This window comes from Platichthys flesus, chromosome 7 (assembly GCF_949316205.1).
Source record: "Platichthys flesus chromosome 7, fPlaFle2.1, whole genome shotgun sequence".
NCBI classification, from domain to species: Eukaryota; Metazoa; Chordata; class Actinopteri; order Pleuronectiformes; family Pleuronectidae; genus Platichthys; species Platichthys flesus.
Window position 1 is genome coordinate 24077647 of NC_084951.1, and position 11802 is coordinate 24089448.

Consider the following 11802-nt stretch of genomic DNA (forward strand, 5'->3'; position numbering starts at 1 on the left):
ACACTTTCTCTGAGGTCTCACACTCTCTTCTCCTCCATGTGGCACAGATCATTCAAACTGTTGTAGATTTTTCCTCTCTGCTTCTGAATAACGTCACTGATACAACTCGGAGAGGAACCGTGAGAGGAAGAGCTTTTCACGAGCTGCTGCAACAAAGGAAGTTGTGCCGTGAGCACAGGCTGATGTGAGAGTCTGCATGTCACAGACGAGGGGGATGTGGCATTTTGTGTGCAACTGTACTCCCACACACACACACACATGCATGTCCCAGCACACGTAGTCTTTATGTATTATCACATGTGCACGGCCAGATCTCTTCCCACCACCTGTCGTTCCTCCACTGTGCCATTTCTATATTTAGAGGATGTTTCTCATTGTGGAGGAATACTTCAGTTTGATATAGAACATTTTCCTGTGGAAGTACTGCACATTGTTAATAATTCTGAATATTTTCACTTCATATGAGATTATATTTTATCGTTTTAATTGTATTTGCTAATTCCTTCACTTCAATTGAATTTGCCTCATTGGAGTCCATTATCCAGTTAGGAACAATTTCTTCTTTTCTATTTTATCTATCAGATAAATATACTTGCTGTCATGTTACAAAACTTGTATTTCCTACAAGGAGGAATTTCATGGGTTTCTGATTTAATTTCTACTCCGTGTAGTTGAAAAGTGCTATATGAATAAAGTGTATTACTACTATCTTATTTAATTGGTTACAATAACAAAACAGGCACATTCAATTCATGAGATTCTCTCTTATACATATCTTTCGTGGATCTTTTATAATTCCATTAATTCCTTTATTTAAATTGCACCAGACAAAAAGGAGCATATTATCAAGTTAGCCACATTTTTTAAATTTATTTATAACAAAATGATACTTGTGCGGGAACTGTGTGGCTTGAGACGTTTGCTGTCATGTTACAAAATGTGTATGTCCCAACTATTTATGGGTCTGATTTTCTGCTTGTAGTTGAAATGTGCTATCGAAATAAAAACCCTTATTGTTATGGTTATAAATACCCTTCTAAGTTTGCATGAACCTGTAAACGAAGCAGTGAAGATGCTCTCAGTTTTGCTTTGCATCTTTTTCTGATCCTCCTCTGCTTCTACAGTAAAACTTTGTCACTGGTCGTATCTCTGCAGTTACAAATCCATCACTCAGGTCTTTTCTAACACTGCCTGAACATGTCGGGAACCCCCGGACCCTTTCCTCCATCGACCAGCCGCCTGTTTTATGACTTGCAGATTCATTTTAGTCACAGACATAGCTCATACATGCTGCACCTAAAGTATCAGTTTTCTCCCGGTGGCCAGGCAGCAAGAACCCGGTGATCGGGTTCAAACAGGCCTTTGTGCCACCGGTAAAGTGTCACATAATGTTTTTATAGGTGGTGCGAGGTGGGAATTGTTTGCATGGAACGCGATATGAAGTTGTGTTCGTGTGCATCTGTAGGTATTTCCTCGTGTGTTTTATTCATACATTCACCTGGTCTAATATTTTCTGTTTATGTTCTTCTTGACCCTGGAGTATAGACACCTCTGAATAACGTAAGGCAATATGTTTGCTCTCTGTGGGAACTGTTGGGCTTCTCTATGATTTCTACTTTGTAAAAAGTTTTAAAACTAAATAACACCATGAATCTGAATTGAACTTCACCTGTAAAACCTGACCTGAAATACATTAGATTGGATAATTAAAAGTGTCCTCCACCTCATTTGCTTTAAAGCATTAATTTAGTCTGAGAAATTAAATTTAAATTGAATTAACAGACTAAGGTTCTGACAGCAGTAAACAAGTGATGGTTTGAAAAGGTTGATTACCTGTCATTTAGCTGATGCTTTTATCCGGTGCAACTTCCAATTAGTGCAATTAACATCTAGGAGGGGCCATTCGGGGGTCAGCTTCTTGCCAAAAGACACCTCGTCTTTGGGAATCGAGCCGTCAACCTTCTGGTTGGTGGACGACCTCTGTTGCGTAGGTACAGATGCCTGACAATGTTAAGAAGATTAGGAACAGCTAGGGCCACATTGTGAGGTTGGGAAGGTTCTCCATCAATTATCCATCAATCCGTTAAATGTGTCTCTGATGTGATCACTCAAAGTGACATTGACGTTTGTGGAGCTAATAAAATATTCTTGCATCGTATGGTTTTGTGTTGTATCGTACCAAGTCTTGTTTTATCATGTGTGTTTGTGTTGTATCATATTAAGACTTGTTGCATCCTATATTATATAAATAGATGAATAAATAGGAAGATATATTTTGGTAATGACAGATACCTCAAATTGACGCAAAAAAGGGTTAGGGTTTTATTTTTTATGTTTTTTGTTTTATTCAACTCAATTTTGTCTGAGGTTGATTGTAAAATATGTAAATTATTACATGTGAAACAGAAATAGAGTTTAGAGGGAAATTCTGGTCATATGAGTTGTGGCATTTCCAAAATGATTCCAATAAATTACATGTATATATTACCCCAAAAAATTATTTCCAGACCATAAAACCAACACATTTGGAGAAGTTGGTGCACCAGATGACGTAAGAACGACTCGGCCTCCATAAGACTCTTTCCCTTTTGTGACATAACCCATGAGACAGTTTTCAATTACTCCCACATTCCTCCATGAGGCTTGAGTTGCCCATGTCCTTATCAGGTTCCACTTTCCCTTCTCACATGAGAAGCAGATCACATATCACACATAAAAATAAAAATGGCTCATATTTTACATTCAGGTCACATCAAAATACAAACTCATCTCCAGAGCTTTCACTGTTTAGATATTATCTTTTCATTTTGTTCAGATCCATGTTGTGCATTATAACGGTCCGAATGTTTGAGGGTGTGCACTTCACTGACACTTCAGAGCCGGAACAAGTGACATCTTATCCATTATGTCTGAGCTCCCTTCAGACTTCTCAACTTCTGCTGAGGTTTGCACCAACAGGAGAAGCCATGACACACTGTGCACGCTCCATCTGGTGGCGTGACACGGCAGCATGACTTGCTGGTGAATACACACATAGCTGGCTGCTCACTGTGTTCACCAGAAACTAATGCTGCCTCATACAAGGGTTCTGCAATATGTTGAATGTTAGTGGTTATGTCGTGAAAGGTGCTTATTGCAGAAGTAGGAGATTTGAAATGTAACCAGAACTTACTCTGGAAATGAAGAAAGCTACAGACCAGAGAACTAGACGTGACATTTGAGAGCTGAATCATGTGATTAGATTCAAACAGTCTAATACGTACTGAGATCTGAGGCTTTTATTGACCTGAGCAAACTCAGGTGATACAATGAAAAGCTCTAGAACAGCTGCTGAAGCCTTGTTGACAGATGTATGATAATTATAGTATGTGTACAGACTGTGGCACAACAAACCCAGTAGGTCCCCAGACTGGAAACATCCCAGTCCAGGTGAACCACATCAAACACTGACTGGCTTTCATCAGGGTGGAGCTGCCGAGTCGACACACAGGGGTCAGGACAGAGAGCTGCACTCATGAGATATGTGCAATAAATGCATATGATGTATACAACATTTTAATACGTGTACTACATATATGCATGCATTTATAATCTATAGTTTACATATGTTTAGAATTATTTTATCCTCTTTATGTCTTTTAATCATTCTTATTTTTATTCCTGTTCCAGGCTTCCGATGAATAAATGAATGTAGTCCTTTGTTTAGAATTCAAAAACATCAAAGTTTTAGAGTTTGAGTTTTTACTTTTCAAAAAATGTAACTCCTGATTCTGAATAAATATATTTATACCATTAAACCGAGTCCATAGAATTTACAACTCAAATATTTGTGAGCCGATTCACCACTAGAGGGCAGCATCCCAACGTCACTGAGTAACTTCACCTCATCACTTGTGATTTAAACTCAAAGGATGGTAAATATGGAAATGAAATGAATGAAAACAAACATTGTATGTAACTAGCTAAGAAAGAAGTCCTTTTAAACAAACACATTCAGGATTAAATGAAAAATAATAATTAATAATCAATAAAAACACATTGAAAGGGGATTCTTAAGTGTGTCAGAGACCCTCAGATATGAAACAGCATTGCTTTAAACCGTGAAATATATAAATTATTTACACATCTCAAATGAGAGCTTCTATTTGTCTGAAACCCAGCATGCAAATCTGTAAACATACCACAGAGAACATGTGATGCACCAGTATTGATGCCTGGGACTGACACTGCACTGTAAACCCGCCATGTGCTGAATAATGTGTTTCCATCCAGATTACATTAAGAGGCCGTGACGCAAGAGAGCGGGCTTCCTGTCATCAGAGACGTTTCATCACAGTGAATTCTGAATGATGAGCTCTGACCTCCTGTTTTGTCTCTCTCACCCCGGAGGACAGAATCTGTTCTGTCGCCCCGTTTGCAGGACACAAGAAGAAGTCTCCCTTTGAGTCGTCCCACTCGGACATTCCTCCCCCATCGACTGCCCACGTACGCTGCAGCACAGACGCAGGGATGCTCCACAACTGGGTTCACTGACGGGGACGCCACATGTTGATGTCGCTGGGCCACAGACACACACACACAGGCCTGTACATGTGGATGATTGAGTTACAGTCAATCACGTAAGAGAAAACGTGATGGTTGTTCACTTAATAAACAGTTTAACCTTTAGGGAAATGTATTAATTCACTTTGTGGTGGAGATTAGATGAGATTAGTTAAGGTTGCTGTTGGCTTTGCTTTGCATTTAGACTGAAAACAGAGGGAAACAGGGGACTCGGACTACAAGCTCCTGTAAACCTCTGTAGTTAACTCATTAACTCTCTATGACAGATCTAATACTGAGAGTTTTAATTTTCTATTTATACATGGTATTAAATTAATAACAGATAACAGGCTGTGTCACTCACTAAAAGTGAAGCCGAAGCATCTTGATTGCCCCCTGGTGGCAGGCTGCATTATAGGTCAAAACCGTACCTCCTCCGTGTTAGCAGATTGGGCATCAACCAAATTCCTAAAGATGGCTTCTGTCATTTTAGCTCGTTCTTTTCACACTTGTGTATGTTTAAGTGCTTATGTTTCTGATAAGTTTAGTTTGAATTAGTTCTGTAGTTTGAATTTGGCTCCAAATACACAAGATGGCAGCGTTCATATCCATCTTAGCTTCATTTCTGGATAGTGGGAGGAACTGGGGACATCTTTATATACAGTCTCTGGTCTAAACTACTTAAAATACTATAGTTTTCCGTTGTTTTTACTACAGTCTGAGGTGGTCATGAGATAAATCTGAATAATGGAACGAAAAAAGAATTCTGCTTCCTAATGTTTTCCTTCTTTCTCTCTAATCTTTTTTTAATGGAATGTTGGAAGGTTTCACCTCTTTGCAGCTCAGACACTTGTTTAATTGAAACCATCAGAGACGTTTGGGAGAGGAATGGTTTCTCTGGCCGAGCTGCTAACAACTCGTCTGCAATGTGCCAAGAGGCCCGAGCTGGACACGGAAATCCTCCAGAGCCGACGCTGTATGTTGTTAATTTTGCTACTTGAGAACTTTGTTGAATAGAAACCAGTAACTTTACCCGTGAAAAGAATGAAAACAAGCACCTGAAAATGTACTGCAGCCCAGAGTAAATCTACTTAGTTACTTCCAAACCCCGGCAAGAACACAATCGCAATATGACAACGAGGTCACAGGAAGCCTTTATTCACATCTCGTTTTTTTCGCTATCGTGGTCGCCGAGCAGAGGTGTGGACGAGTGTGAGGAATGTTCTTCCCAGGTCCTGCAGGAAAACACTCAGGAGACATTACGTGATTCTTCAAAACACAATCGGATATCCAGGAGTCAGCGCCGAACACCTCCAGGAATTCCCTGAAACCAGCGTCTCCTCGCGGGCCTGCATGTGCGGCCGCAACTATGGGCTATGCTCTTGTTTTGATTCCTCTCCAGGCCCGGGACAGTTGCCATCACTGACTCACACACATTGGCTCTTGGCTGACTCTGGACTTGAACGCTTTTCTCTCTCTCTCTCTCTCTCTCTCTCTCTCTCTCTCTCTCTCTCTCTCTCTCTTCAATGAATTTCCTCTTGTTTTTCCAGATACAGTCCGTAGATGAAATGGGGATGTTATTGTCTCAAAGTTTCCTGGACCTGTTCAAGGTCAGAAGCCAGTTGTTTAAGAGTAAGTAGGGGGACTTTATTAAGTGTGTACGTGTGTGTGTGTGTGTGTGTGTGTGTGTGTGTGTGTGTGTGTGTGTGTGTCTGTGTGTGTGTGTGCGTGTGTGTGCGTGTGTGTGTGTGCAAGCAAAATCCCCCAAACAATGCAAAGCCCCGGTTGTCACTGTGAGACTGGGATTGAGGAAAGTTGTAGAGGCTGGAAGAGAAATGTCAGCTGTTACTACCACAGCTGCCATTCAGCTGGAAAAGGGAAAATAGCTTTGCCACAATGTGCTTATGTTTGCTCTCTTTTCTAATCGCAGTGAGTTCTCTCTCCAGCTCAGAGTCTGAAACATGAGGCTCCACTGAAACAGACGAGGACAGAAAACAGCGAGTCACGTGAAGGTGACACGTTTATCACTGCTGGAGATTAAACACAACTCCTCACCCGGGAATTTAAAAATAAATGCTGCCAAATGTATTTTGGAAATCATGGACTCTAATAAAAACAAGTAATAAAAGTGAGAAGAGGAAGGAGAGGACAAGAAACCACGATGTGACTCGACAGACACTTAACTTCCTCTTTCCCCCCCGAAAACTGTGGATCCATGTCTGTCTCGTTTTAGTCGAGTGACATCACAGCGAAGACAGCGACTGCCTTCATAATCGTCATTCTTGTTCCTGTGAAGTTTGTGTGTGTGACGTACAGGTTACAGCAGGACTCTGTTCTACCTGATGAGGAGTGTGTGTGTGTGTGTGTGTGTGTGTGTGTGAACAGCATCACATAATAATACCTTGACATTTACTGTAGACTTCATACTAAAGTCTATTCCTTTTACAAGATATGTAACTGAGTGTAGAGTTATTATTATTAACATTGACTTGACATTGACTGTCCATATTACTCAATGAATAGTTGAGGCTGAATCACCATTAACTTTCCCAGGGCCCCGGACCCCCAGGTTTAATCCACATCAACGTAATTTGATTAATTAGCTCTTCAACATGTGTACGACTTTATATTTATATTTGAGATCCTGTACAACCCCTCACTTGGACTCAAAGATCCAAAATAAGACAGTTTTTGATCTTGTTGCCTATGACAGTAAGGGTTAAGTTTAAAAAGACACAGAGGTAATGATGTTTGTTCTACTGATCGGCCACATGGCTTTCATAGTGTTGACATTCAAGGGAGTAGCCAGTCAGATTTACCTCTAGCCTGGGTGTACCCTCAGATTCGGATGTTTTAAAAGCCGGAACACCTGATGACGCTAAGATACACAACTGAAGACATGTCCCTAGCATCCGCTTGCATACAACTGGTGATTAGTATCTTGATAAACACACACACGGGATATTCTCCATTTTGTCTGTTCTAGAACAGAGATGAAGTGATTGGGTTACAAAGGGGAAGGTCACAGTTATCTCACCAAACCTTGTTCACCTTGTGAACGTGTTTTGTCAAGAACGCAACGAGGGAATCCTCTCAAAATTGGCAGAAATGTTAACTTGGAGTCATGAATCAACTGATTCGATTTTGGGGGGTCTAGTATCAAAGGTCAAGGTCATAGTGGCTTCACAATAAAACAAATATTTCTGGTCGTTCAAGTCTGCCTTTGGGGAACTTCTTCAAATGCTGACCAGTTGTTGCTTGGATTCAAAGATTAATTGATTCGATTCCAGTGGGTAAAGTTTATGATATTGTTCAGGTTTAATTCTGTGTCAAGTAAAAAGATAAAAATTACAATTCCTCTAATAGAAGTTCCAGTAAAGCTCCAACCAACCGAGCTCAGAGTCGTTCAGATGACGCCATGTTTCAGTTTCAGGTCACTCTCACACAGGGGAGTTTGTTTGTGATTTTTCTGAAGGTCATCATCAAACAGGAGCAACATGCCATCTTCCTAAAAGTGGAGAATTCCATTGCAATCGGGCTGATTTCTGGGAAACAGTACAGTATCTCTGGGCTCCATCCTCTCTGTTTTTCCGGGAGCTGCATGCAAAAAAGGAAATAAAACCCTGGTGAGTCAACATCCTCTCTCCTTCTTGGACAAAAAAATACTGCTCACAGCATTCCTGAAGCCCAGAGGCTCCGGCAGCAGAGCCTGAGCCTTCACGAGGCCGTGCTGATTTCATTTGCTCCGACGTGGTGGGAGATGAGGCAACACGCTGAACCTCTATCTGCCTGGGCTGTGCAGCTCGGCCCGTGCGGACGTGGTCATTTGAATTGTTCAGCATCCTCCTGGAAACAGAAACTTACGTCCAGAACAGGCTGATCCCCACCACTTCCTCTCTTTGGAGACAGGAAGAAGTTGTGTCGCCAGGCTTCAACCCTGGAGGGGATGTTGTGGATGTTTACAGGCCTGAACAACCCAGACACAAATCTATAGTTTGGGGGCTTTATTTTACTGGAAAGAATTATGCTATTGGCAAATAATCCATTTGAATTATTTAGCTGTTACAGTTTCATGGAAACTGGAGCCACAGTTTGTTACAAGATAAAAAACCCCGGGACATTTCCTGCTATTGAATTGAGGACTTTCTCCGTCCGTGCAGCTAAACAAGAAACACTGCAAAACTAAACAATGCTTGATGGTGTAAGGCACTTCAACCACACCCCCCGCCACACACATGCCCTGCAGGAGAGAGAACAGAGAGAGAGAGAGGAGAGAGAGAGAGAGAGAGAGAGAGAGAGAGAGAGAGAGAGAGAGAGAGAGAGAGAGAGAGAGAGAGAGAGAGAGATAGAGAGAGAGATTTTTAAGTTTCAGTTACCTAGTAAAGATTAATTTCATCCATAACTGGCTTGGAAACTGAACCTCATGACGCTAGAAAGAATAGTGCTGTGTGTCTGTGTGTGTGTGTGTGTGTGTGTGTGTGTGTGTGTGTGTGTGTGTGTGTGTGTGCTTGACAGAACTTCAGCAGGTGGTTCCTTATCTGATTTTGTGTTCTCAAACATCATAAAGCCATCATGAGAAAGAGGAACTCGTTTAATAACCGAACACTCACACACACACACACACAAACACACACCCACACACAGACACAAACACGCATACTCTGTAGAACTCTGTAGAGTGGTGAGTGCATTTCACATGTCACGTCTGGAGCAGCTTTCGTTATAAAAAGATGTTCTGGTCAAAATACACAAACACACTCACATGTTCGTAAAGCTATCTTAGTGAGGACACTCATTAGCATAATGCCCCCTCCCCCCCCCCAGCCCCTAACACTAACCCAACCATGCTAACTAAATGCCTAACCTTTAACCTAATTCTAACCATAACCCTAAAACCAAGTCATAACCCCCAAACAGTTGTAGACTCAAACTGGTCCTCACAGAGATGGCTGAACAACAGCACACAAATACATAAATACACACACACTCATACACACACACTCACTATGCCACAGCTTTATTTCCTCTTCAGGATGGTGACAGGTGTGAACGTCTGTGTTATTGAATATTCTTTTATTTCCCTTTGCTGCTCATGTGTCAGGCAGCTACGACCATTTAGTGCAAAGCCGACACAGAAACACAACAGCTGCTTGTGCGACTAATCTCAGAATAAATGTCGCACTCACTGGATCCTTCTTTTTCTCTCCCTGCTTATTACTCGGTGGTAAAAACATTCTGAAGTGAAGCTTCATAGGTTTAACATTAATACAGCTAATAGTTAATGTTCTTTCCTGCTAACACAAAACATCAGTGCTGCACCAGATCTGGAGTAAAGATGTGGAGTGTGTGGTTGTGTGTGTGTGTGTGTGTGTGTGTGTGTGTGTGTTAAGGACTCTGTAAACTATGAGATAAGCACACGAGTCGATGATGAATAGGAAGTGTTGCTACAGTACCTGAACCCAGTTTATTATCTCCAATGTCCTTTCCCTCCTCTGCAAAACAAACACCGAGCATCGTCGCACAAAGAAAAACTCACAAAACGGTGACGTGTGCGTTCAGCCGTTTGGATTTTTACGACACCTTTGTTGACCCGGAGATTCAGGAGCAGGATCTAATGGATCAGGCGGTGACTTTCTCTCTGACCCAGAAGAATTTAAGAACAGCTCATGCTTTTATATAGTGACAGAGCTTTTGAAGGATTGTTTGTTAATCTTCTGTTATCAGTTAATGTGTTGACATACGTTGTGTGGATCCATCAGACTTGTGTTGCTGCAGGGAAACATCGAAGGGACCATATTGACTCTCTGATAAAAACACAGCTGTCCTGCTCTTCAATAAGAGTCTGGTTGTGTCCATTAACAAGCTGTCGGGGGGGAAATTACGAGCAGCAGGAGAGAAGCTGTTAAAGCCTCAACGAGACGATAAAACCTTTAAGCAACCAGCTCGCTGCTGCTGCCGAAACCAAAAGGCACGATCAGATTATAAAGAGCATTCATCACTTTGCATGCATTTCACTCTGTCAGACGCTGTAGGTGGAGAACAGTCGCACAGTTGAGTCTGGTTGGCGGATCACTCTCCTGGTGGAAGGTGATGGAGGGAGCTGTCATGAGGAGAAACACAGAGGCTGAAACCAGTCATGAATCACTTCATAGTGAGTTCGCCTTTTTGTAGTCCTGCCCGAATGTTAAGAGATATTTGTTACCCTATATAGTGGACTCATTGTTTCCCACAATGCATTGCGATAAGTAGAGTACAAACAATGGTCACTGAAAATCACTAACGAGCAATTACACCGTCGTGCTTTGTGCTCGTGACGGAGACATGAGAGGAGAGAGAGAGAAGCCGGAAGGGCCCGACCTTTCGTAGAAATAGAAATGTAAATACGAAATTCAAAACAACTAAACCAAACAATGTCACTCCGAACTTCCCCAGATGGGACAGCTCCTGGACTCTGTCTGATGTTGAATGGAGCTAAGGGAATTATTTAAAATCAGAAGTTAGAATTTAGAACAATTAAAAGATTCATTATTAAATAATTTGCGTGAAGGCCTTATCTGGCTCAAACTGCTTCTGTCTTTATTCATTTAGAGAACAGCTAGACAGAGAATATAGCTCAAATACTGAAATCCTGACACATCACAGCAGAAACTGCAGTAAATATGTGTTTTTCTACATTTAAGTAATAACTCAAAGGTTTCATAATTTTGAATTCAAACTAGAAACCTTTAACCAGGGAGGCTGATTAACCAGCTCCACTCTCTGGTGCAGCCTCATTGCTCTGCCTCCTCCAGGCTGATTCATCGTGGGCACATCGACGGCCACGTCAGGATCAAAGCACCGATTTCTGTGTTTCCCACGTGATCCTGTGTGACGTCAAACGTCCCTGCACCTTCACACCCGCTCCCAGTTATTTGAACTCACACACTTATAGTCAAAAAATGAAGTAATCAGACTGGAATGAGGTTTTATTTCCGAGCCTGTCGTCAGTTCTACTCTCTACTATCTTTACGGTGGATTTCCGGCACATGTGTCGCCCGCATCCTGTTTCTCGACCGCCCACACACGCTCCTCTCCCTCTATCAGACTCAGCCGCTTTACGACGCCCAATCTTTCCCTTTTTACACATCTCGGCTTCAGACCGGATCATTTCCTTGCGAGAGAATAAACTCTGTGGTTTTGTCTGGTGCCGTTTTGTTCTCTGTGCATCGATGGGCCCAAAATAAGTGCTGAGCAGAATCGTCTCTAGACAGCTTCCCCTTA